This window comes from Saccostrea echinata, unplaced genomic scaffold (assembly GCF_033153115.1).
Source record: "Saccostrea echinata isolate AGI-Se365-2 ecotype Australia unplaced genomic scaffold, CSIRO_AGI_Sech_v1 ptg000018l, whole genome shotgun sequence".
NCBI lineage: Eukaryota > Metazoa > Mollusca > Bivalvia > Ostreida > Ostreidae > Saccostrea > Saccostrea echinata.
This window is the reverse complement of record NW_026889767.1, coordinates 1329564-1354703: the sequence shown is the minus strand read 5'-3', so window position 1 is coordinate 1354703 and position 25140 is coordinate 1329564. Positions and strand designations below refer to the sequence as shown.

The following is a 25140-nucleotide window of genomic DNA, read 5'->3' as shown; positions in this document are numbered from 1 at the left end:
AATGTTCTTGAGAAGAATTAAGCATTTTAAAGATTCATCCAATGTAATCCCTATTGTGGCCCCACCCTACCCCCAGGGGCCATGATCTGAACAATTTAAAACCTACACTACCTAAGAAAGCTTTCACCTAATTTTCATCTTTTCTAGTCCAGTATTTCTTGAGAAGAAGATATTTAAAATTTTTCCTATATATTTCAATGTAAAGTTTTGATTCCCTATTGTGGCCCTACCCTACCCCCAGGGGACATGTTTTGAACAATTTACAATCTACACTACCTTGATCAGGAAGCTTTCAACTAAATTTCATCTTTACTAGTCCAGTGGTCTTGAGAAGAAGATTTTTAAAGATGTTTTTCCTACAATATTTTCAATGTAAAACATCCATTCCCTATTGTGGCCCCACCCTACTCCCGGGGACCATGATCTAAACAATTTATAATCTAATATTCCTTAGGAAGCATTTATATGAGTATCAGCTTTTCTGCCACAGTGGTTCTTGAGAAGAAGATTTTTCCTATATATTTCATTGTAAAATTTTCATCCCCTAATTTGTGGCCCCATCAAGCTCGTGGGGGCAAGATTTGAATAATTTACAATCTACACTACCTCAGGAAGCTTACATATAAGTTTCAGCTTTTCTGGCTCATTGCTTCTTGAAAGAATATGTTTCAATGGCCCCACCCTATTTTTGCATTTCTTGATTATCTCCCCTTGGAAGGAAACTTGGCCCTTCATTTTAAAATTTAGAATCCCCTTAACCCAGGAATGCTTTGTACCAACTTTGCTTAATATTGGCCCAGTGCTTTTTGAGAAGAAGTTGAAAATATGTGAAAAGTTTACAGATGGACGGACAGACACTGGACAATATGTGATCTAACTTGAACTTTCAGATCAGGTGAGCTAAAACTGGAAAAAGGGTGGGAAGGGGGGGGTGTTAAGTCATACATGCACCTTGTCCATTAGCTTTCACGAAAATTAAAAATATATGTACATGTATTTTTAAAAAAATCAATGTGAGAAGCTACATCAGGGTTTGAAATTAACAGTCTCCCACTCGCAATTTGCGACTAATGTTCCATATGGGCGACTTAAAATTATGTTCAAGTTGCCCACATGGCGATTAGAAAATTTACGATAATAAATATTTGTTTTTCAATTTTGTCCGAATGTTTTGTATTTTTCTCTTGAAAAATTTCATAATCAGTAAAGTGCTTTATGATTACCCATAAGAAGTACTTATACATAAAGCGTCTAAGTGATTGTGTCGGGCACAATGTGGCATCGACGGGTCAATAAGCCCAAGAAACCATAGAGTTCTGTTGTTATTTGTGAACGAAAACGTGCCATGTGCTCTATATATGATATTGAATGATCATATCAATCTTCATAAACAGAGGAGTTCCACTTCAAATTTAGATAAGTTGTGCATAATGTTACAATGGATAGAAAAGAAACACAAAACACATGATAAAAAAGAAAAGAAAAATGGGGTTATTGTTTTTATATTCATTAGAAGGTGTGATAATCTGTGGGCGAATAAATTTTGATGTGGGCCCCAGAATTGAGGTTCAGTATCCCACATGGCTATCAAGGATTACGAGTTAGTTTAAAACCCTGTACATGTAAAAATTAGTTAAAATTAAATGGTAGTAATTAAAATTGCTAGGTCATTAACAATCAAGATAATTGATATAAATGTTTAATTCACTAACCAATAATGAGATCCAAGTTCAAAGAGCCATATTTCCAATGGTTGATTCTTTGTCATCAAAACTCCTAAAATCCGTCTTCATCTTAACTCGCACATCTTCCTTGAATTTTTGAGAATCATGATTTTTGTTAATTTTGTCAGTTCAACAGTATTTCCTGACTTAATGGAAGTCTGAAAAAAGTCCTGAGGATTACACTCTACTATTCTTTTTTTCCACACTCCCATGGAATTTATTCTGATTTGTCATATTTGGTTTCTCACAATCCTTAAATTTTTCTATTGTGGCTATACATGCTTCCTTTAAACTTGGTTGATATCATGTGTTCTATGATCCACCACAAGCTGTAGAACAGACGTCCTTCTTCTTACAGGGTTTGTTGATAAGAAATGTTCATAACTAAAAAGATAAAGTGATTCCCATCTATTAGAATGTTGCAGACCTTTAATGAAATATCAAGATTACAAACAGTATTTAAGCTCAAAGGTGCATTGAAACATTACTAATTGTGAGCATTGCAAACATAGATCTCTAAAACATCAGAGGTGGGATGAGTTGTCATGGAGGAATAAGCATCCCCTGTCAACTAGTTACACCTGCTGTGCGCTCCTTGTCATAATAGGGTGAAATGGATAAATCTGTAGACAATTCAGTATGAAAATAATGGCCTAACAATTTCTGTATGAAAAACATCGATCAGTAAACATTTGACTTATCTGTACAGTAGACTGTATTTGTTAACAAGGTCATTGTATCAAACACAGAATTTGCAAAATGTTCAACCTGTATCATCAACTTATTTGCCAATAGCTTGCCTCATTTTAGTAATTGTTTGTACTAGGTACACATGCTCTTGTCCTTTGAATCAAATGGGAGTCATAAACTCCATATGAAGGTGATAATGCTACATAAGTAAGGGAAGTTAATAATAGAAAAATTAAAGTTACGTGTTTATCATAAAATTTAATTGTTACCTTGCCATTAATGTCTTTGTCTAGTAAATTATTCAAATATGAAACAGATGTATATGCCTCTGTGGTGTCTTTAATTTTGAGTTAAAAAACATAATTACATGTGAATGAAAAAAAAATTAAATATAATGAATAGTGATCAATCTCAAAAAATTTATAAACATTACAAATCTGTGAAGTGCCTGGCAAAAGCAAGGACCCCCTGGAAATCCCAGAGGTGGGATCAGGTGTCTAGGAGGAGTAAGCATCCTCTGTTGACCGGTTACACCTGAATAAGTTAATGTAGGAATAAAAATGAATAATTACTGTCCATTGATAAAGCATCATCAATATGTCATTATACATGATATATCTAATCATGTACCGTTAGTATATATAGGACAGGAAATACAAAATATAGTTATTTATAAAACAGTGTACAGTGCTACCTCGGTATATTGCCAGCTTTTGTCCAAGGCAGATTTTGGCATTATAGCGAGGGCGGCAATATAACGAATTCTGCCATAAATTACAATTCAGTGGGTAATCAAAGCAAAATAAATAGTTTACGTAATTCATTTCAGTTACAGTCTGTTAATGTCATGCTGTCATACGTGCACATAAGTATAAGGGAAGCTCTCGTTTCTTTTTGAAAAAGAAGTCATTATTTTTTTGGTTTACAATATTTTTACTGAAAAGAAACAAAATGTCAGAATATTGAGCACCTGTCAATTCCCTGCTCTTTCGCCATGCTCTAAGAATTTAATAACCTGATAACAAAGATGTCAGTAGCCGTTATAGCCTCTCGGTATTAAAAAAGTTTTGAGAATTATTATTAATCTCATCTGAATCGAAAGTAGATTTTTTTCACCGTCTCAAGAATTTCTGAATCAGTTAAAAAGTTCGGTTGGTAAAGTGTCATGACGAATGGCAAGTCACGCGTCAGAGTACGTCAACCTGTTGTAATAAACATGCATTCTTATGTTTGCTGGTACCTGTGTACTTCTCTTCCGATTCTGTTTTGATATTTATCAATCAACCCAATCTGTGCCCAACAATTTATGAAAAATTCAGGGGTAACAGAATCCTTAATATTTTCACGTGCGGAATTATAGTAGTTTAAAAATAGAGGTGGGATTTCCTTTTGATCAATAGAATGGCTTCTTAATCTAAGGGGACACAAATGAATATTTGCATTTATTATGGTTTGGTGCATTATCCATGATAAGCAATAATCGGCGATTTGCAATCAAATAGATCGAATGTTGATCAATCAATTTTTTTTTCTCGTAATCCAAATTTGTACGCTTTCTCTTGCCTGACGTTTCCATTACTGTGATGAAATAATTCTTCTAACTTATAAAAACACGCCAAAGACATTGCTAATTTTGAGTTTTATTCACCAATTATTTTTAATTTAGCTGAATTCCTTGTCCAGCCCGTTCCGCTTCACCGTAACCACTGTCAAAGTACGGGTGTGTTGTCCAAATTACCGACCCGCTCTAGGTAATTGGCATTGTTCTCGAGGGTTTTCCTTATATAATTTGACCTTTTGTTCCCAAAACCAGTGGCGGATGGCAATAAGCGGGGGTGGCAATATAACGGGTGTATTAACAAAAGGGGGAAATCCGTTCTTCGAGAATTCTTGGCAATAAGCGAGGGTGGCAATATAACAGAGGGCAATATACCAAGGTAGCACTGTATTTTCAACTTCAGCTAGGTCATCATATTAAAAAAAATCATATATTTCCAAACATTGAGGAGTTTCATTGTATTTAATCATGTAAATAATGTATCTGACCTGAGCAACATATGGCATGTGGCTTAATTGTGCTATTACGCATGCATCAAAATTTATTTCTAATTATAGCTTTCCTTAGTGTTCACACGGCCTTAATGCAAAGAAATTTGATGCGTAGTAAATTAATTTGAATTAACTTATTCGCATTAAATTGTCCATGTGAATGTGGTTCAAATTAAATCTGTATTAGCTTACGTTTAATTCGAATTAAACCCTCCTTGTGAAGACGACATTAAATGTACATATCTCATACTGTACACCCTCATCAAAGCTTCACAACCAGATAATACATATTCTTGTCAGCTGTCAAAATCACATTCGGACAAACACCACCAAATGTTTTCCCATAGACTTCCATACAAAGTTGAGCCCCTGTCACTGATACATATATTGAATTTTGGGCAAATGACTTTCTTGCCGTGAAAGTTCGAGATCTTGTAAAACAAAACATGCCAGAAAAAATATACCGTGCCGCGGCACTTTTACTTTCAAATTCCATTTGTTTACAACTAGGTGCGTTCAGCACCAAATGAAAATCTCTAACCAAAGTGCATCCCTCCCTTCAAACTTTTACCTGTAACTCCTATATATCTCAAAGGAACCTAAGTCTTGATATGAGATTTTTATCATCTTTATTTCACTTGTCAAATACATAACTAGTCTTTTCTCTTAATGACCAATCACGTGCCAGGTAGCATTTTCTTCTCCGCACAACTTTGGGTGTCCAAAATGTCTGCGCCCATGTATTTGTTTATGTAGGAGTTTTTCCTATAGAGTTATAGAAAACACTTATAAAAAGTGGTCAATTTAGTACACATATCCATTGGTTATCTCACCTCATGAATATTGGGACTGACAGTTCTAGCTGAAGTACACCACTGGCTGTTACATTTTACACCCCGGTCAATCAGACCTATATCTGTGAAATAGAAAAGATGTCTATAAATTGAAGCATTTTTCCATTTTCCTTTCAAACTTTTGAAATAAAATGATTAATCTAGCATATGTTTTGCTTGTTTTTCTTATTATCTCTCATAATCTCTTAAGATAGATCATGTTAATCAATAAGGGTAGCAGGTACCCGTTATAAATGAAAAATGAAGAAAATCAGCAGGTTTTTGTAAGAAAATGCTGAGTTATGGAAAGAGGAAAAGCTAATGTAGGTAAAATAATCAATGGAAAGAAAGAGAATTATATATCTAGTTTAAATGATAATAAGATTAAAAAAAATTATATCAGCAATGGGTTGCTGGCATCAGAGAATCAAATACATCCCCACTGAAAATTTTGTAAATTCTAAAGGGGGGTGACCTAGATTTTAGCCAATTTTAATGAACATTTCATGTAATTGATGTTAAATATGTATATTCTCATAAAAGGCAAATATATTCATTTGCTTATCATTTCTTATAATTGACATAATTAATAAATTGATTAAATGCCAAGGGCAGATAAATCATGTTGTCTGACTGAATACAGTGCTCAATTGTAAGCAAAATGCTTAAATAACTGCAGTTCTGAGGAAATCTATATTCTTATAATCTTTTAAAAGTTCTAAATAACTTAAATATTAAGAGATTAACTAGATTTTCTAAGAAAACCATACCTTGGAACTGTTAATGAATGCAAAGGGTTCATCCTGAGAGTGTCCATGTGTTGTTCCTTGTAAGAGGGGAGGGTTCATTAATCTCCTCCTTCTTGAGAATGCATTGCTGAAATACATTTTATTTTATTAAAACATACTGATACATGCATGTAGTAGCTTAAATTATAATTGTTTATTATTTACACCATCTTTTGAATTTTTTATAAGCATTTGTTATGTAATAGCTTAAAAATAATCATGTTTAAATAGAATTTACTAAGATAATACTAAAACAAAATGTAAGAGAAATTGAAAAAAAAAATAACTGCAGATAAGCATAACTCTTGTTATTCAAATAAACTACATCTATAAAATGTTCCTTCATTTTCCTAGCATCATTACAGCACAAAATACCCCCCCCCCCTTTTCTACAGAATATCAAGATTGGATATGACAAGGAGGAGGGATATTCAGAAACATATTTCACCATTTTTTCACTTATAATTTTGCACATTTCTTGCATTTTCAATGTATTTTCTGTTAAAAAATATTGTACAGTAATTTAAATTAAATTTCCTACTAGTAACCTCTCAGTTTCACCAAAAGTACAACTTTTATTTCAAGCCAGCACTGATGACATGACTGAAATCTACTTTGCAGCTGGATTAGGCCCCTTATGTAAAAACAAAGTAACCTATTTAGTTAACAACAGTCACATTTTGTTATAAATCATTCAATTAACTCTGATTAACACAAATTTGAAAGATAATTAGTCAATCTATACCAACGTCTGCATTCATAAAATACATGGATTTAAATGAATTTCTCAAACTGCGAGGGGGATATTCACATTTTTTGTGTATTGATGATGCCGATAAATATCAATATTGTATTATTTTCAACATTCACAGTAAATTTCAGCATAAATATTAATTTACAATTATTTACATGTACATTTATTGAAAATATGAGAGCTAGGGGCAAAATTTTGGCATTTTTTCACCATGTTCAGTCCCCATTGGGAGCCTCAGTTTACCCAAACCCTCTAATTTTTATACAAATAGCAAAAACTAACTAAAATATAATCCCAATGCCAAAAAAATAGGAATTGATTGATTTTTTGGCTGTAATCAATGTTTACCTATGAAATACATACCTACTCTATAGGACAAACACCACCAAATGTTTTCCCATAGACTTCCATACAAAGTTGAGCCCCTGTCACTGATACATATATTGAATTTTGGGCAAATGACTTTCTTGCCGTGAAAGTTCGAGATCTTGTAAAACAAAACATGCCAGAAAAAATATACCGTGCCGCGGCACTTTTACTTTCAAATTCCATTTGTTTACAACTAGGTGCGTTCAGCACCAAATGAAAATCTCTAACCAAAGTGCATCCCTCCCTTCAAACTTTTACCTGTAACTCCTATATATCTCAAAGGAACCTAAGTCTTGATATGAGATTTTTATCATCTTTATTTCACTTGTCAAATACATAACTAGTCTTTTCTCTTAATGACCAATCACGTGCCAGGTAGCATTTTCTTCTCCGCACAACTTTGGGTGTCCAAAATGTCTGCGCCCATGTATTTGTTTATGTAGGAGTTTTTCCATTCGCATGATTAAAATGAAAGTGAACGTTAAGTTGAATACCGATCCCGATTAGAATAAAGACAATTAAAGGACTGTTAAGGACCCTCTATACACTAAATCAAAAATGTTTTTAGTCCAAGATAAATAAATTGAACACTTTATTTGCATGTGTTTTCTCACTCAAGTAAACAATGTGTAGAGATTTCTGTTCATCAATACTTTAATGTCTGAGAATATTTTTCTTAGGGTGTAAATATGCCATGTACCCTATGTTGAACATGTTGAAATTCAAGAAAATGAAGTAGATCTGATAAGCTCATTATTTATACCTTTATACAATATGATTTTCTCATTCAATTTTTAAGAATGCTTGTATTAACTAAAATTCAGTAACAGACTGCTAGGTTTTCAATTTATTAAATTTGATTTAGACCCCAGGGCGAATTAGTCTCTATCTCCATAAAAATACCATAAAATCAGAGCTCTTTGGTGTGCAGTATATACTAGAGTGTAATTGATTTGTATGAGAAAACTGAAATTAAAATAATCATGGAGGGTAAAAAATTGAGAAGGGGGGGGGGGGTTACAATCTTTCAGATTTCTTCTAGGTCCATCAAAAAATATATACAGAGAGCTTAATTTATGCAATCTAAGTAATTATAATACACAGATGATAACATTTCTTGCTCATTTGAAATTACATATACATTTGTAATATTCTTGGCACACCGACTTGTTCACTATCAACAAAATGTTTTCCTTTTAAATTAAATTTTAATAATCTGGTTAAGTGGTACATTGTAACAGATACTCTTTATTAACAAACTTCTCTTAACATAATTGATCACTCAGGTTTACAGCGTCTGCCAGTCAATCGATATCAAACATTAATTAATAGAGTCCGGCCTCTAAAAGATTATGAGGCCCCTTATATTTTTTGTTGTACTGTCAAAATGTCTTTTATTGTCTTATTTAGTATTTTTAATACACTTACAAACAACTTGTTCCTTAGACACTAAATAATGATTTAACTTGAGTTTGGTCTGAATTTACTGTGCTTTTCCAGTCACTGCACTTAAAAATACTATTTTTGCATCTACTGTAAGTTTTACTCGCATTAAGGTGTTGATTATATACATGTACTGTAGAAGCACAAATTTTCGTGGGGATAAAATTTTGTTATTTGTTATGTTATCTGAGAAGGTTTTGTAGGCATTAAATATCATTGTTATGAATGTAACCCTACTCATTATATTGAAATGTAAAATTTCATGTGGGATTAACAACGAACAAATGACAAAATAAAGGAATATTTCTGCTTTAAACGCATATATTGTGTGTATATATATACACTGTATAGCCCTGGCCTTGGGGAACTGGAATCTTGCTCCCTCCCTCAATGATATACTTTAACTGTATAATAACATAATTGTATTCTCTGCAGTTGGAAAATCTTTTCATTAATTTTTCTTTTTAAATTCCTCAATGGAAAAAAAATCTCTTCATTTTGAATTTCAGTGGTTGCATTATACCCCAATAAATACATGTATAGTGTGTACCCGTCCTTCTTTGTTTTTTGTATTTTTCTGAAAATAGAAGTGTGTACACCATAAAAGAGAATTTATAGTAGTTCGTATTTGTCTAATATATTAACACATTACATATGGAATGCCCTGATGACAACAATGACCAATGGTGTAGTATTAATTATCTGTCCTGTTTATTATGGAAAATAGCTAAATAATGAAAATTATCAGTATGACTGTCAGTTGCAAACATCTTTTTTTTTAATCCCATTTAAATAATTTTATTTTACTTTTTATCTGGACTACATGTACATGTATCATAAGTTCTTTGTCTTTTAAACTGAACCTTTAATTTTTTTTTATACTGGCACAATTAGCTGATAACATACAGACTTAATTTTAAATTTATTGATCCTCCCAAATATTTGCCGGTCTTGGGCCAACAGACTGTCATTAAGGTAAATAAATATGTAAAACACTGATTCACGACTGTAGTATATTGAAATAATGCAGGAAAACATATACAGATCATGTTGATACACAAACACATCATCATGAACTCCGATCATCAGAACTTCATGTAGTTTTGTTTTTTTCCTGACATGTAGCTTTTCACTATTAAATGAATATTATATAATTGCATTCATACCATAAACTTCTCTCTGCTGTGTTCTGAGAATCCATGAACATTGATAATTTCTGATCCGAAACCAATGAATCTACCTGAAATGTATTATAATATTATGCAGTTTTAAAACATAAATTTCATGATAAATAAATAGGAAAATATATTCTTTAATTCCTGTAACTTAGTAGAAGTCGCATCATTTTCATGAATCATCACAGCTATATATACATATTTCTCTCAAAACTGTCCCAATGCAATAATGAGTGCATAACAATAAAATGACAAGTATCAATCTTTAAATTCACATACTTAGAAAACTTTGTACTTTAAAATTAGGGCATGGCACTGTCTAAATGCATGTAGCATGTCTTTGACATTAATATCAACTTATATAGCTGCACTATACCCTCAGGTTGCCAGGGCTAGAAGACCACGTTGAAGCAGGGACCTATACATGCTTAACAATTATATCTATGTCCCTGGGAGAAGCAAACAGCTACCCCCCCCCCCTTTCATCATTTAAATTATTTCTAATATTTACGCCTCAGTTGTACATGTGTTTTTTTAGTTGACAGCTTAATATGTACACAATATTAACAATGAATTTAGCAGCCCACGTACCTATATATAACCCAGGCAGACTGAACGTTTCCCCGGCCCGTAACACATGTTGTGACCGACTCTACTTTCGTTTTTAATATGAAACCTTCGAACTTGACATGACACATAAACAAGACGCGAAACGCAAGAAAACATTTAAAATTTCTGACAATATATTTTGCTACACATTTCAAAAGATCAACGTTGATTCAATAAAATCGAAATATTAGATGCACGTACATGCAGAAATAGTTTCTCTCCGCGAGTACAACATATGCCAATACGGAATGTGTTTCCCTTCCCAGAGACATAGATATAGAGAAGATTTCTTTATGTTTTCACTAACATTAATAATAATAACTTTTAGTTTAATGGTTTTAACCATTTATACTGCAATCATGCAACGATGCACATTGCAACTTTACAGCATATACATGTATACATATCGTAGGAAAATTATTGAGTAAACAATAATGCCGTAATGTCATAATGGACACATATCTTTACTCATTTATTCATAGGCCATATTTAATACATGTACATAAAATTTATTTATTTACAGATTTTGTACTTACCTTTTACAAAGTTTACTTCGTCCTCATGTACATGACTAAATGTGAAACGGGTACTGTATTATGATGTCATTTACGACGTCATTTGATGTAACGAGCATGCGCACTCGTAATGTGTGTAAGTCTCGCCGAGAAGAAAAAATGATGGATCGGTGGTCATCTTATACACACTCATTACACAGATCTCATGCATCCGGTCAAATTAACACTTCATTTTTTTGAAATGGGATGCATCCAAGGACATTTTCTAGTTGATTTATGACAAAATCCAACTGAACACCACCATTTCGTGTTCATTTGGATTTTTCCGTGTTCATTTAAACGTGTGCCGTCTAAAGCACGTGTCCAATTGACAGGGTTTACAAACACACACACACACACACACACACACATAAATAATATGTTGTCAAACCATAACGCAATCTTGTTTATACTATCGTTAACAAGAGGCCCATGGACCACAACGCTCAGCTGAGTAGCTATGGTCCTCCTGTTCTTCATCAGCAGATTATTTTTCCTATACACTGTATGTTCTTATGTAAAACGTTGATCACATACGAGGGTCATTCAAAAATTACGTAGAATTTTGTCATAACTTGTTTTATTTAACGTCATATTATAACCAACATTGGTAGACATATTTTTACAATGCATCCAAATAATTTGAATGAAAAAATTCAAATATATTATGATAAATATCAAAATTATCTAAATTTTAGGACTGCCAAAATGGGGTCACGGAACACGGTCAAAATTGAGTAATTCACTACAATACAATTTATAATATTTGTAGTCATATCTCTAATGAATGGCGCTTAAACGAAATAAAGATTTAACTTTCCCATTAAGTATTCTTACAGTCCCTGAAACGTTCTCCTTTCCCATTTTTTTTTCCGTTTGCTCACCGTTCGTTCACCGTGCGTTCACCGTTCGATCAGCGTGCGTTCAGCGTGCACTCTCCATTCACAGTTTTGAGTTCACCGTTCACCAACTGCTTGCGTTCACCATTCACAAAGCGTTCAACGTTCGCTCTCCGTTCGCTCATATTGCGTTCACCTTGCGTTCGCCGTTCGTTCAGCGCTCACTTATCGTTTAGCTTTCATTGTCATTCGGAACTCCCAAGTGAAAGGATTGATCTTTAGCGACGATAAAATGAAAAAAAAAGACGTATGCGCAAGGGTTGAAGGAAACTTTCCTATAACACCAGGAATCTGATTATTAGCTGTTAAGCATCTGTACTATCTACAATGAATATCAAAGAAAACTGCAATCCACCAACCAATTTTTGACTTCGAGACAAGACATACGACATTTCATAAATTGGTTGCAGAAAACCAGTTCCGTGCTTGATCAGAGGTATGCTTTTTCCCCCCTTTTTTTAATCACTAGACTATTTTTTATTGAACTGATCATTACTATTATTATTATTATTATTATTATTGTATTTCTCTCATTACGGAAATATTTATATACATGTATATTTAAAATTTAAGGCATTAACTTCGTTGGTGTTTTTTCTTCTTTAATATGTGATAGATTTGTATTGACTTTTCTTCATACAAGTATTTGTAGTGTGATAATTTGGTATTTTTTATTGATTGTGTCATTAGTCCAGCGATGGTATCACCAAATAAAAACATATCATAATCTTAATGACAACACCGCAATGCAAGTCAGCAAGTTGTGTTGTACCAAATTGTACTGCGTTTTCGATATACACTTAAAAAAAAAAACGTTTCACCGGGTGTGTTCAATTTGTTAAACACTGCACACATCACTGAACACGAACTGATAATACTGGTGAGTTTGTTTTGCTTTTTCACATTTCTACTCTGAATTTTCTGGATTATAGTTTTAATATTTTTCATTAATACACAGCAAAGTTTCTACTTTTCTTAAGTATCAAGGATAAAGTTTACTTTGTGAAAGTGCAAGGATGTGTCAATCAAACGCGTCCAGAAATTCGTAGTTTCAATAATTTCCATATAAAATAAGTTTTTTTTTTTTATTAAATATCCGTGTGAAATGCTATAGCAACATATAAGTCATGATATTATACAGAAAATTTGAGAAAATATTAACTTCAAATCCGTGTCTAGGTCCCTTTAATAGTGAATACAAAGATGACACACTTTATATAGCTTTGATGTAGTATATGAAAAACCTTCGTCAAACACACCAACAGACTTCTTGAATTATCATATAATTATTTTTCTTATCATTATAATTTATTGCTGCTTGATTATTGATTAACAACATAATTTTTTCTTCATGTAGGAAATATTAACAGCGTCTAAATACACACGTACATGCTTTTATCCTGTAAAAAAAAAACGTGAAGGTATATGTATACTGTATCAAAGGTACACTTCATGTCCATGTGTATGTGTATAATTTTTTGGTCGATGTCAACAAAAAGCGATGTGCACAATATTAATCTAATCTGGTAATTTTAAAACTACGAGATTAATTCACCGATTAAATTTAATTCTTTCTATGAATATGGCAAAAGTACAGTACGAGGAAAACACCCGAGAAATTCCGAAAAAAAAGTTCATCTTGCGTTCAATTAGCGTTCATCGTGCGTTCAGCGTTCACTTTGCGCTCGCGTCCGCGCTCCGTTCGCGTTCTGCGTTCGCTCACCGTTCACCACTCACTAACCGTTCACCAAGTTGCGTTCAGCGTTCACACATCGTTCACTCACCGTTCGCTCTGCGTTTGTTCAGCGTTCGTTCACTGTTCGCTCACCGTTCAAGTGGGAAAGAAGAACGTTTCAGGGACTGTACATAATTTTAGGGTGCCAACTTGTAATATGATACATTGCTTCGTTGAAAAGAAATCAATTTCAGAAGACAGGTAGTTATACAGACCTTGGGAGAAATAGAGAGAAAGAGCAATTTTGAGAAATTCTCACTACGTTGTTTTTGAAGTTAAACCGTTGTTAAGAGTGCTCCGTGGTAATAAAACATGCTACTTTTAAAATTGAATAACATGAGTTCCATTGAATCAAATGGAATGAAACTTCACACATCGACAAAATGAATGTTTTTATACTTGAAAATGTGTTAAACTTACTGATTGATTAATTGATTGTTTGTTGTTTTACGTCCCTTGCGAGAATTTTTCACTCATATGAGACGTCACCATATACCGGTGAAGGGCTTCAAATTTAGACCTATACTCGGCACTTACGGCCATTACGGAGTGCGGGTTCTTCATTGTGCCAACGCCTACCGTGATACGGGACCCACGTTTCTAAGGTCATATCCGAAAAACCCGTGACTTTAACTTCTAATGCCGGATGCTTGGCGAAGGAACAGTCACTACCTATATTAACGTCTCAGGTTTGACGCGGAGAATTGAACCCGGTATATGTACCTCCCGATCACGATGCGAACCTTACCACTACGCTACTGCGACCGGTAATAATATGATGAAGAGCGATTTTGTCTACGTATTTTTTGAATGACCCTCGTATTATGACCCCACCCTACCCCAGGGGGTCATAATTTGAACAAGATCCAATATACACTACCCATGGGTAGGTATTAAATGTTTGATCCAGAAGTTGAAAGTATTCTGTGAATCGATAATAATATTTATTAATTATTAATTAGTTCACCATCATGATATTGGATAATAATATTTATTAATTACTCCAATACTCTGCTTCTGACAACAAAGGTTTAAAAATGTGATTTACTTACCAAATAACACATACTGGTAAAAATTGCAGTCAGGCTTTGTACTTGTGTATGAGATTTTGATTTGTTTGGTTTAGATGATTTTTTCTTTAATTTTTTTAGGTGTGCCAGTGGGGTGAATGTTCTCTGTTTTAAGAATAATTATTAAGATAATTAGAGTTTGGCTCTCAGGTTGAAATGATTAACTTCTCTAGGAAAGGATCTAGATAGGGCTTTCGATAGAAGGTCATCTGATGCAATGAGTTCTGCATCTGAGACCATAATGACATTGGAATATACCCAGGTTATGGGAGTATCTGTATTTCATCAAAGGTTCAGTGGTATTTATTATTTTCAAGATTCAGTTGTAGGTCACTTCAAGTACACACAATTATTATAGCTCTAACCTGATTGTACAGGCAGTGTAGGAATTTTAAAGGTAAGACTGAAGGCATATATTTTTTTTCTTTTCTACAAGTAGCCAATTAATTGATGAAGCTAGAAGGTAATTATTCAAAAGACTTTAATTTTCTGGTGTTGATTCCATTAGTTCTGCCTTTTTGGTATAGAAAGAGCTAGCCAATTGAAGGTGATATTTCACACTGACAATTTTCTTTGGCATTAAGTAATGTGGTCAGACAGACACCTAAACCCAAGCATGTTATGATGCCTATGGAATTTATTCAAGACCCATCTCATTAATATCAGAGTAAATTGCTTATTCTACATGCAACAAAACAGTGTAGACACACGGCTCAAGGATATGAGATCCACGGACAGACACATTCGATATCCAGCCCATTGGAATTTCACCAAGTTATCTACAACTTCAGTCAGTATAGTTGTAGGAAAATACAAAACTAATGTTAATGGATTAGGAATTTAGAGCATTGGACAATTTTGTTTTTCAGTTATAGTAGTCTCCTACCATTTAAACATGTCATTCACGCAGAATCAACAACAAAATTCTATTTGTCAGCTATAAGCTTTCATGCATGACAAAAATTCACATATTTATCAATGACTATTTAGCTGGAAACTTGTTCAATGCATGAATTAAGCCGTTATGTTCTCAAAATGTGTCTACCAGATATCCACCCAATGGGTAAGAGTCTTGGTTTTGGCAAGCTTAAAAATATCGAACTCCATTTCCATATCCTCCTGCACTTCTTCTTCATATAGATAGAATATATATCTGATAACTTTTTTTTTATTACAATTTCACGGAATGTTTCATGTATCAACGCGAGAGTTATCTGATAGAGAAAGTGATTGGTTGAAATCACTTCCCTTTCAGGCGTTGGTATTTATCAAAATATACCAACTTGCCTGGATAACCTGAATCAGATATAACAGAATGAAAAGCACCGGGGAGAGGAGATTGCTCTGTATCTGGATTCAAATTTGTAGCCGTGCCCCAAATAGTCTGGAAACACATGAGCTAAGAATGCATTAGAAACATAAAGTTTATTAAATACAACTGTATCAAGAACATTTGTCTTCGTTTGGGAAACATAGCTCACCAACATTTTCTCACTCCCTGTACAAATAAATGTCAAGAAATATCATGAACTACATTGTATCTGTATGGTCCCTCTGCGCTGAAATCAAAACTAACCTTCATTCTTTTCCCAGAAAATTCCAAGTAATTCATAGATGAATTATTGATACACTATTATTGCCCACATTACCATTTTTTTTGTATAGCCCTCTGCATTAATATCGGAGATGAAAATTTACCTTTGGACATTTTTCCACTTACTTTGAACATTTTCACTATGAAATTCTACTTATCGGTTAATTATTAATAAGTTGTCATATATATATATATATATATATATATATATATATATATATATATATATATATATATATATATATATATATATATATATTTCTTTATTGTTAGCCGATTCCTGATCTACGACATTTCAAGGGATCAAATATAATGTGCCTATTTCCTGGCTTTCAGACATGACAATTTTTATTAATTTTTATTTTTTGAAATGCAAAGGAACCCGCCCATGTCTTGTGTTTACGTATATCTGAGTAACTAGAATTTGATTCGCCAATTATATCATTGATTAAATTCCACCGATTTTAAATCATCTTTGCGTTCAGTACCACTAGTATTCAGTGGATATATTTTTTTTTATGATAGGATCATCAAATGCAAAATTTACTAGGAAACAAAAATTCAAAATTCTATGAGACAAAGCTTTATTTATGCATAAACAAAGAAATTTTATATAATGGATCTAAGAGCATTTCATACTCCTAACCGACTCATCCACTTCGACACAATACCTATTCATATTTTATAATTTTAAAGATATGTTTTAATCAATTTTATGATTCTTTGCGTTGAACACAATACCAAAAAAAAAAATGTTTTGTGGTGTTACATTTTTATTTTATTACACTTTACGTTGCACTCAACGAAGAAATTAAATAACGCAAACTGTTATAATCAGAAAGTACATTATTTCATTCTGCATTAATCTCGACGCAAAATGTAATAACACAAAATGAAATAATCCTAAAAATTGTGTTATTACTTTTTGCGTTATTACATTCTGCGTTGATTTCGACCCAAAATGTAATAATAAAAATGCAATACTCCCCATTTATTGTTTTTTGCGTTGTTATTACATTTCGAGTTGTAACAAACATGTAGCGCTTTCGTTAAAGAGCTAAAGCCACGAACCACCATATTTGACCCTGTGTATTTCACAAAAATGAAGTTTTGATTCAAGAAGAGTACTATACATTAAATGTTAGAGGACAACATACTTCTTTTCCATACGTAGCTCATTTCGTTATATAATACGCCATTCAGCACGTGTGACAGTTGGAAAATGCGATTGTTTCATAAAAAAGTTAAAAAATGCCGACTTTTCGACAAATTTTCACAAAATCGGATGTGGCCACATTCAAGAACAACTTTTATACTTACCATAGATATAGATATTGCCGATATAAACCTTTATGTTTATTCTCCTTGTTGTTCGTGGCTGTGGCCAATATGAAAATTGATTTTATATTTTGATTTTGATGGATCAAATAATCACTAATTTGTGAATCAGTCGTTTACATTCAATTCATGCAATAATAAAATATTGTAAATTTCACAAAATATGCTAGAAAATCGGTCTATTGTTCATTTAGAACTCTAAATGTGAAAAAAAAAGTCAACTATATACATTTTTTGAAATAAATTTCTGGAAAAACTTATGGTTTTTACTATGAATAGGTCCATTATATATGATGTTACTAGTAATACGTCAGTTGTGACGTCATAAAGGCTGTAAATTATTTGGAATGTTGCTGAAAAGTTTTTAATGCTATCGAATAATGAAATTAAGATAGTGTCCCTATTTATATGATTTAAACCCAACTGGATGATATCATCAAATTATAAGTTCTCAGAAATTCCCGCCACGGTGTTTTTCTTTACTACCCCTATCCCCATCCCCACCCCACTTTTGAAATAATTCAAAATGTTGTTTACAGATTTAACAGACGTGACTTAAATTGTAAACAAACTAATAGAAAAATATAGCAAAAATATCATGCTAGACCTTTGTAAAAGAAGCGAAATAATAATGACATAGCTTGCTGTCCAAAGTGAAAATTAAAAAAAAAGAAATGAAAAAAGGAGCATTAAGGTAATCACTGATATACATTTCTGTACTGAAATTCACCCTTTTGTGTACATGCAGAAGAATCATCTCAGTGGATTTATAAAATTCAGTTATATCGATGGCTTATACATGCTAATACAAAATAATGCATAGTTAAAGTATACATGTATGTGTGTACCGATATCGGGTTTCATCAAAACACTTGCACTTGATGAACCCCCGCCCGTGATCAGTCAGAGAAAGGTGTAGTGATTTTAAATCTTTTTAGATAAAACCAAAAAAAAAAAAAAAAAAAACATAAGTACAGTGCATATAATTTAGGTTAACGCTAGATGGTACAATGTACAGGTAGGCGAACACGAGTTATCGTTCATAGTACGAGTTATCGTTCATAATGTAGTAGATCTATTCACTCGTACGTGGAATATTTGACATGTGTTTAAATACATGTATACGGAAATAAATGAAATATTCTTAATTAATATTCACAGGTAATTTACATTTATTTCACTGGCAATTTACAATTGGTAATTATATATTAAGTCGTACAGGTAAAAGTAGAAATACTAATCCATATAAACAATGTATCCATTTGAATTAATCATCAAATATGGATAAATTGATGACAAGCGTGGATTTATTCAAATTCAAAATAAAATTCGTTGAACTATATTATTAGAAGTATTTTTTTCAATTTTCATTTGTTTTTCGATTGATGCAATGTTTATGTGTATTGGGAATAGAAAATCCGCGGGGTGGGGGGGGGGGTGTGTAATTATCCCCTGCAAACAGGCACGTATCGTTACAAATGAACATTTAAAAAAACATATGTCTAGAGGCTGCTTTAAGATTCCGGCCCATTTTTACAGCTAATCCAACCCTAATTACCTATGCGCGGCATTTAGGTCCATTGAGCAGTGAGGGATCTTTTTCGTGCCAGCACCTAGTGGGATACGGGACCTCGGTTTATATGGTCTCATCCGAAGGACCGGTCTCCACGTCCCGCAGTGGACCAATTCGAACCCGCGACGTAAGGATCAACTCCTTACTCCGCGACTCTACAGCAGACGCTCTAACAACTGGCCCTTGCAGGCGACGATTCCATAATTGAAAGATGGATTTTTCTTTTAAATCGACTCAAGTTGTAAGATAGAAATTACTCTAGTATCATTTTTCTTTATTTTAATAATATACTCATACCTAAACTACTACTGAGAAATATGCCTATATTAGTAAAGAAACATTTTCTATCTTCTTTTGATTTCAAAATTTTTTTTTATTTTATTTTACCTGAATGTCTTACTTAGCGCCAAGATTTTTTTCACACAAAACTCACGGTTTACCGAGGTATATCCGAACGCAATACAGCAAGACATTTGTTAATCTATCAACTTATATTCCTCGTCATTTGCTACTCCCAACTTTTCTAGCTCATGTACATTTCACACTAGGTAATTTCGAGCTATTTTTTCCCTCGAAAGTACAAATATATATATTTCTAAACAATGCACCTAATTTCTCTCCCTTTTCTTTTGACAGGTATCAGATTAATGTTAGACATTTGTTTGTTTGTTTAACGCCCCTTCGAGATTGTTCACTCATATTGAGACACCAGCATTTACCGGTGGAGGGCTGCAAATTTAGACCTGAACTTGGCACTCAGGGCCTTTTTAGCAGTGAGGGATTTTTTTTTCTTCTACCGCGACTCGGGACTTCTGTTTATACCGTATCGTCCGAAGAACCAATCTCTACGTCCCGTGAAGTGAATGGAACTCCTTTCTCCACGACTCAAGACTTAGTCACTCTAACCACTGCACCACACGGGCGACAATTTAAACTGATGTTATAGATATCATTATCCCAAAATCCCCTGAATTATGTATCATCTGAGAGTACCTCATAAAATACGCTTAACCTACATCGCACAAACATAGGGATACTGTCTTGATCCCAGATGTTTTTTTCCAAGCTATCCGTACCTTTAAACCAGCTAAAAACTAGCATAATATACACTATTCACCTATATATTTTGGACAGTCCCAGATTAATTAACATTGCAAATATATACTAGATTTCAGATGATTTCTCTTATCTACGCAGTGATGAAGCATCGTTTTTTTAAAAGGGGGAGCCAGAGAAAAAAAAAATTACTTACCTGAAAAAGTTGACAAGCACATAAAAAAGAAGAAAAATTGCCCAAACTCGAATATCCTACTTCGGGGGGGGGGGGGGGGGAGGAGAGAGGGGGCAACTGGCCTTTCAAAGAAAAAAGTGGGGGAGCCCCCCCCCCCCCCCCTGCCATCCCCCCCCCCGTTCCTACGTGCCTCCTACGTTAGTTTGTACATATTTCAGCTAATATTCTTGCAAAAAAGGCTAATATTCTTACAGACCTTTGACAGTCAAATGGTTAATCAAACATAAAGATATTACGCACTCTCAAAATGTTTCTCCCATGCATATACGTAGAATGTGCATGCTAAATTCATTTTAGCATATCCTGGAAAAATTACGATCTGTAATTCCAGATCAGTATAAGCTTCTAATCAAAATACTTTTGCTTTTTACAAGATTAACATGGAAATGTAGCCCTGATCGAAGATAATTGTAGCTTATACCAGCTTAAAAAACTGTACAATATCCACCATTTCTCTACGTACTCTGGATGGAAACAATATTTATTTTGTTTAAGAAAATAACCTTGATCCCAGACATTTTTTGTCACCTACCTCTAGTTTCATCAGACTAATAGTCCAAGACAATACCCTACATTCTATGGAGAGTCAAAAATAAATTTAACCTAAAGATATGTCCCTGATCTCAGAGCTTTCTCTAACCTACCTGTACATTGTACCAGATAATATCCCTGTTAAATATACACCACAATCCTACCTGCCATTGATACATGCAGAATATATTTGGTATCGATAATATTACCTTGATCTCGAAGGGTTTCCTCAACCTACCTGTAGCTTGTACCAGGTAATAGTTCAGGTCAAAACTCGGTAATACTCTACCTTCTATGGAAAGTCAAAAGTTAAAACTTACATCAAGATATGTCCCTGATCTCAGTGCTTTCTCCCACCTACCTGTACTTTGTACCAGATAATATCCCTGTTAAATATACACCACAATCTCACCTGCCATTGATCATGATACATGCAGAATATATTTGGTATTGATAATATTACCCTCATCTCGAAGGGTTTCCTCAACCTACCTGTAGCTTGTACCAGCTAAAAGGCTAGGTCAAAACTCGGTAATACCCTACCTTCTATGGAAAGTCAAAAGTTAAAACTTACATCAAGATATGTCCCTGATCTCAGTGCTTTCTCCAACCTACCTGTGCTTTGTACCAGATAATATCCTTGTTGAATATACCCCACAATTTTTTCTGCCATTGATACATGCAGAATATATTTGGTATTGAAAATATTACCTTGATCTCGAAGGGATTCCCAAGCCTACCTGTAGCTTGTACGAGTTAATAGTTTAGGTCAAAACTCTGTAATACCCTACCTTCTATGGAAAGTCACTAGATAAATTTTACATGAAGATATGTCCCTGATCTTAGAGCTTTCTCCCACCTACCTGTACATTGTACCAGATAATATCCCTGTTAAATATACGCCATAATCCTGCCTTACATTGATTGATACAGCATATATTTGGTATTGAAAATATAACCCTGATCTCGCAAGGTTTTCTCAACCTACCTGTAGCTTGTACCAGCTGAAAGTCCAGGACAAAACTTGGTAATACTCTACCTTCTATGGAAAGTCAAAAGTTACAACTTACATCAAGATATGTCCCTGATCTCAGTGCTTTCTCCCACCTACCTGTACTTTGTACCAGATAATATCCCTGTTAAATATGCGCCACAATCCTACCTGCCATTGATACATACAGAATATATCTGGTATTAATAATATTACTCTGATTTCGAAGGGTTTCCCCAGCCTACCTGTAGCTTGTACCAGCTAATAGTCAAGGTCAGAACTCGGTAATACTCTACCTTCTATGGAAAGTCAAAAGTTAAAACTTACATCAAGATATGTCCCTGATCTCAGAGCTTTCTCCCACCTACCTGTACATTGTACCAGATAATATCCCTGTTAAATATACACCACAATCCTACCTGCCATTGATACATGCAGAATATATTTGGTATCGATAATATTACCATGATCTCGAAGGGTTTCCTCAACCTACCTGTAGCTTGTACCAGGTAATAGTTCAGGTCAAAACTCGGTAATACCCTACCTTCTATGGAAAGTCAAAAGTTAAAACTTACATCAAAATATGTCCCTGATCTCAGTGCTTTCTCCCACCTACCTGTACTTTGTTCCAGATAATATCCCTGTTAAATATGCGCCACAATCCTACCTGCAATTGATACATACAGAATATATTTGATATTAATAATATTACCCTAATTTCAAAAGGTTTCCCCAACCTACCTGTAGCTTGTACCAGCTAATAGTCAAGGTCAAAACTCGGGAATACTCTACCTTTTATGGAAAGTCAAAAGTTAAAACTTACATCAAGATATGTCCCTGATCTCAGAGCTTTCGCCCACCTACCTGTACTTTGTACCAGATAAATTTCCTGTTAAATATACGCCACAATCGTATCTGCCAGATACATGCAGAATATATTTGGTATTGATAATATTACCCTCATCTCGAAGGGTTTCCTCAACCTACCTGTAGCTTGTACCAGTTAGTTGTCCAGGTCAAAACTCGGTAATACCCTACCTTCTACGGAAAGTCACTAGATAGATTTTACATGAAGATATGTCCCTGATCTCAGTGCTTTCTCCCACCTACCTGTACTTTGTACCAGATAATATCCCTGTTAAATATACACCACAATCTCACCTGCCATTGATCATGATACATGCAGAATATATTTGGTATTGATAATATTACCCTCATCTCGAAGGGTTTCCTCAACCTACCTGTAGCTTGTACCAGCTAAAAGGCTAGGTCAAAACTCGGTAATACCCTACCTTCTATGGAAAGTCAAAAGTTAAAACTTACATCAAGATATGTCCCTGATCTCAGTGCTTTCTCCAACCTACCTGTGCTTTGTACCAGATAATATCCTTGTTGAATATACCCCACAATTTTTTCTGCCATTGATACATGCAGAATATATTTGGTATTGAAAATATTACCTTGATCTCGAAGGGATTCCCAAGCCTACCTGTAGCTTGTACGAGTTAATAGTTTAGGTCAAAACTCTGTAATACCCTACCTTCTATGGAAAGTCACTAGATAAATTTTACATGAAGATATGTCCCTGATCTGAGAGCTTTCTCCCACCTACCTGTACATTGTACCAGATAATATCCCTGTTAAATATACGCCATAATCCTGCCTTACATTGATTGATACAGCATATATTTGGTATTGAAAATATAACCCTGATCTCGCAAGGTTTTCTCAACCTACCTGTAGCTTGTACCAGCTGAAAGTCCAGGACAAAACTTGGTAATACTCTACCTTCTATGGAAAGTCAAAAGTTACAACTTACATCAAGATATGTCCCTGATCTCAGTGCTTTCTCCCACCTACCTGTACTTTGTACCAGATAATATCCCTGTTAAATATGCGCCACAATCCTACCTGCCATTGATACATACAGAATATATCTGGTATTAATAATATTACTCTGATTTCGAAGGGTTTCCCCAGCCTACCTGTAGCTTGTACCAGCTAATAGTCAAGGTCAGAACTCGGTAATACTCTACCTTCTATGGAAAGTCAAAAGTTAAAACTTACATCAAGATATGTCCCTGATCTCAGAGCTTTCTCCCACCTACCTGTACATTGTACCAGATAATATCCCTGTTAAATATACACCACAATCCTACCTGCCATTGATACATGCAGAATATATTTGGTATCGATAATATTACCATGATCTCGAAGGGTTTCCTCAACCTACCTGTAGCTTGTACCAGGTAATAGTTCAGGTCAAAACTCGGTAATACCCTACCTTCTATGGAAAGTCAAAAGTTAAAACTTACATCAAAATATGTCCCTGATCTCAGTGCTTTCTCCCACCTACCTGTACTTTGTTCCAGATAATATCCCTGTTAAATATGCGCCACAATCCTACCTGCAATTGATACATACAGAATATATTTGATATTAATAATATTACCCTAATTTCAAAAGGTTTCCCCAACCTACCTGTAGCTTGTACCAGCTAATAGTCAAGGTCAAAACTCGGGAATACTCTACCTTTTATGGAAAGTCAAAAGTTAAAACTTACATCAAGATATGTCCCTGATCTCAGAGCTTTCGCCCACCTACCTGTACTTTGTACCAGATAAATTTCCTGTTAAATATACGCCACAATCGTATCTGCCAGATACATGCAGAATATATTTGGTATTGATAATATTACCCTCATCTCGAAGGGTTTCCTCAACCTACCTGTAGCTTGTACCAGTTAGTTGTCCAGGTCAAAACTCGGTAATACCCTACCTTCTACGGAAAGTCACTAGATAGATTTTACATGAAGATATGTCCCTGATCTCGGTTTTTCTTCCACCTACCTGTACTTTGTACCAGATAATATCCCTGTTAAGCATGCGCCACAATCCTACCTGCCATTGATAAATGCAGAATACATTTGGCATTAATAATATTACACTGATCTCGCAAGGTTTCTTCAACCAACCTGTAGCTTGTACCAGCTAATAGTCCAGGTCAAAACTCGGTAATACTCTACCTTCTATGGAAAGTCAAAAGTTAAAACTTACATCAAGATATGTCCCTGATCTCAGTGCTTTCTCCCACCTACCTGTACTTTGTACCAGATAATATCCCTGTTAAA

General features: G+C 34.2%; 2 long non-coding RNA genes across 3 annotated transcripts; both read right to left on the bottom strand.

Moving 5' to 3' along the window:
- Positions 1-1718: 1718 nt before the first annotated feature.
- LOC133189376 (uncharacterized) lies at positions 1719-10564 on the bottom strand. Its single transcript, XR_009721452.1, has 3 exons — positions 10417-10564; positions 9817-9890; positions 1719-2108 (listed from the first exon to the last, which is right to left on the bottom strand). It is a non-coding gene; the product is annotated as an uncharacterized LOC133189376 (long non-coding RNA).
- Positions 5076-7677, bottom strand: LOC133189375 (uncharacterized). Of its 2 annotated transcripts, none has more exons than XR_009721450.1 (4): positions 7202-7677; positions 6067-6172; positions 5297-5379; positions 5076-5228 (listed from the first exon to the last, which is right to left on the bottom strand). It is a non-coding gene; the product is annotated as an uncharacterized LOC133189375 (long non-coding RNA). The 2 variants fall into 2 exon arrangements; XR_009721451.1 differs by having other exon boundaries at positions 7466-7677.
- Positions 10565-25140: the final 14576 nt, after the last annotated feature.